The sequence below is a fragment of the Balaenoptera acutorostrata genome, chromosome 18, assembly GCF_949987535.1.
Source record: "Balaenoptera acutorostrata chromosome 18, mBalAcu1.1, whole genome shotgun sequence".
NCBI lineage: Eukaryota > Metazoa > Chordata > Mammalia > Artiodactyla > Balaenopteridae > Balaenoptera > Balaenoptera acutorostrata.
The window spans coordinates 53,784,744-53,788,280 of record NC_080081.1 but is presented as its reverse complement, the minus strand read 5'-3'; the positions used below and the strand labels follow the sequence as shown (position 1 = coordinate 53,788,280).

Below are 3,537 nucleotides of genomic sequence, written 5' to 3'. Positions count from 1 at the left end.
GCCTGAGTTCTAATCCCTCAGAATCTATCTCCCTTATAGGGTTGGAATGAAGCTTAAAAGAGTTAATAGAGGTCTGGAAAGGGATGCGGATAAGCCGCGTCCTGGTTCTCCCCTCCGGAAAGCCGGGCCCAGGACGCGGCGCGGCCAGAACGTCCGGAGGTCCTGCACCCGCTAACCCTGATCCTGCTCCACCCAAGCGGCTCACTCTGGAGTTCCTGCCTGGAGCTCCCATACCAGCTGAAAATACGTATCTCAAATGCAAGCCCGACTTAGCAGGAATCTTTGGACTGCTTTGTCCAGTCCCTAAAATTGGATCATGAAGGTACTGGGGAAAAGCCACCTCTGGATGTGACTCCCGTTCCTTCACCTGCTGGCCAACGGTGCGGAGCACGAAGAGGAGGTGAGACACGCCATCGAGTTGCACCGGAGCCAAGGGGTGGCCGTCACCCAGAGGAGACAGTGGGTCCTGGACGGTTGCAGAAAGCTCTCTGGGCTTCTTCGCCAAAAGGCTGTGGTTCTTAACAAACTGAAAAGTGCAGTCAGAGCAGTGGAAAAAGACGCCAGCCTTTTGGACGAAGAGAAGCTGTTTCAGGTGCACATGTTTGAAATTTTCCAGAAAGAGCTGAATGAAAGTGAAAACTCAGTCTTCCAGGCCATCCATGGGCTCCAGAGAGCCCTGCAGGGCGACTACAGGGACGTGGTCAACGTGAAGGAGAGCAGCAGGCAGCTCCTGGAGGCCCTGCGGAAGGCAGCCATCAAGGTCAGAGGGGTCAACTTTGAGGCAGTTCTGCGGGTGGAAGAGGAAGAGGCCAGTTCCAAGCAGAACGTCACGAAACGGGAGGTAGAGGAGGACCTGGGCCTGAGCATGCTCATCGACGCCCAGAGTAACCAGTACATCCTGACCAAGCCCAGGGACGCCACCATCCCGCGGGCAGACCCCCACCACATAAAGGACATCGTCACCGTAGGGATGTTGTCCTTACCATGCGGCTGGCTCTGCACAATGATAGGACTGCCGACCATGTTTGGTTACATCATCTGCTGCGTGGTTCTGGGGCCCTCCGGACTCAACAGTATTAAGTCAGTTGTGCAGGTGGAGACGTTAGGAGAATTTGGCGTGTTCTTTACTCTCTTCCTCGTTGGCTTAGAATTTTCGCCAGAGAAGCTGAGAAAGCGTCGCCATGGAGATCCTTCGGGTCCTGGGCCTGGTCGGGCAGGTCCTCTTCTCGCTTGCTGCGGTTCTCCTCTTCTATCCTGTCGTGAGGACCTACCTCGTGGAACCGTACTGCCGAAAGCTGCACGCAGAGAGCAAGGGGGGGGAACAAGGAGATCCTCATCCTGGGAACCTCTGCTTTCACCTTCCTCATGATGACAATCACCGAGCTCCTGGATGTGTCCATGGAGCTGGGCTGCTTCCTGGCCGGAACCCTGGTGTCCTCCCAGGGTCACGTGGTCATTGAGGAGGTCGTGTACTACGTGGAGCCCGTCCGCGACTTCCTGGCCATCGTGTTCTTCGCGTCCATAGGTGACCCTCCTCCTCCAGAGGTGACACTCCCACTGGGTCTCATCTGCTCACACGTGTTTCTACTTAGCTGGTGCTGCGAAAACAGTTCCCATGGCGACTAGGGTCTGAGGGACTCTCCCTTAGAAGGAGGGAAGGTTTGAGCTGAGGGACGGGGGCTCCTGACTGGTGGTCCTGAGGGTCCACTGCTCAGCAGGGTGGCAGGTCCACTTCAGCACGTTCACATCAAGTGCAGGAAGAAATTCTAATTTTAATACAAAAAATCAAACTGGTGTGTCGAGGCTGCTGCCCTGGGAATGTCCCCGTGGAGGGGGGCAGTCCCGCTCGTGGTCACAGCCCCGCCACCTGGTCTCTCGCTCACACCCTGCACTGCTCGGTGGGTCCAAGAGCCCCAGAGACTCTGGGTGCCTCGAGAGGCAGGTTCTGAAGCCCGTGGAAACAGGGCGGGGAGCACTGAGTCGCCCGGCCCTCTGCTCGGGCTCTCGGGGTGGAGTGGGTGGGAGACACCCTGCCCCTTCCCGTCCTGGCGGAGGAGCCTGTGGATGTAGGGGTGGCAGGGAGGCTGGCCGCCCCGCCCGGACGATCGCCCGTCCCCGTCCCACAGGCCTTCACGTGTTCCCCACCTTCGTGCTGTACGAGCTCACCGTCCTGCTGGTCCTCACCCCCTCGGTGGTGGTCATGAAGGTAGGGCCCCTGCTTGCGAAGTCCATGCTGCCTTTAGTTTCACCAGTCACACCAAGCGCCTCACTTCCTGCCTGTGTGTACCCCCCGCCCAGCGCAGCCCGGGCAGCCGGGGCTTCTTGGATCGGGATGGCCCTTTGTCTCAGAGTTTGTGTTGAAAATGGGGTGGGTGTCCTCCAGTGACACCCTTGCTCTGTAATTGGACTTCTAAGTGAGTCTAAAGAACCGCAAACCCGGCTCTGGTGATGCAAACGTACATTTTAACGGCCACTGAGAACTATTTTGCCACTTTCCACTTCTCTGATCTCTGTGACTACAAATTGTTGAGGTGCCCATGTCAGCGTGGGATTCTTGGAGTGGAACTGGCCTGGGCGGTGGCCGCTGGCTTTGCGGAGGAGAAGGAGCAGCGCCCCGATGATGGCTGAACGGCACCGCCCGCTGCAGGCTGATTCCTCTGCGATTTCTTTACGTTTTGTTAAAAACAAAGTTTCCATTCTGAACACTGCACGATATTCGCTTGGTGGGAGGGCCTTGGTTTTCCCGGGGTGGGGAGGTCTCCATGCGTCCTCCCGCGCGGTGTTGGGGCGGCCCCCCCGGGACCCGCCCTGCTTTCTGCGGGCGGTGCTCCGGGCCCAGCCTGGCCGAGCGTGACCTGCCGCTCTGGAAGTTCGTCCTGGCAGCCCTGGTCCTGTCTCTGCTGCTGCCCGAGAAACAGCCAGTACGTCAAGTGGATCGTGGCCGCGGGGCTGGCCCAGGTCAGCGAGTTCTCTCTGGTGCTGGGGAGACGGGCGCGCAGAGCGCGTGTCATCTCTCTGGAGGTGAGTCTCTGCCCGGCTGGCGGAGCGGGGTTGTTAGGGGGAGTAGGGCTGGGGTGGGTGGGGCGCCCCAGTCCCCGGGGCCTCTTGGGGAAGGGGGCGCCCTCCTCCAGGCCGGGCACCAGAGCCTTGCACACCGTGATGCGGAGACACACCCCCGGCCGCGCTGACGCCCCGCCCCCGGCAGGTGTACCTCCTCATCCTGAGTGTGACCACGCTCAGCCTCCTCTGGCCCCGCTGCTTTGGCGAGTGGCCGTCGCCAGGTGTGCGCCCTGGCCCGAGAGAAGGTCCAGCCTCTGAGGACCGCGGCCAGGTGACCGGCCGGAGCTGTCACCGCATTCCCGGACCTCAGAGTCTCCTGGAGCCCGCCTCTGTGTGCAGTGATTATGCACCGTGTACATGTAACTCTGCGTTTTACAAATCGCCTTGACTCTTTTGCCTGGATGTGCCTTTTCTTCAGAAATTAATGTTAATTTTCTATTGTTATTTCATCAGTTCATGTTTTTTTGGTAAAGAAAA

General features: G+C 59.1%; 1 pseudogene; it reads left to right on the top strand.

Moving 5' to 3' along the window:
• Nucleotides 1-316: 316 nt before the first annotated feature.
• Nucleotides 317-3,318, top strand: LOC103018968 (transmembrane and coiled-coil domain-containing protein 3-like; annotated as a pseudogene).
• The last annotated feature ends 219 nt before the right edge of the window (nt 3,319-3,537 follow it).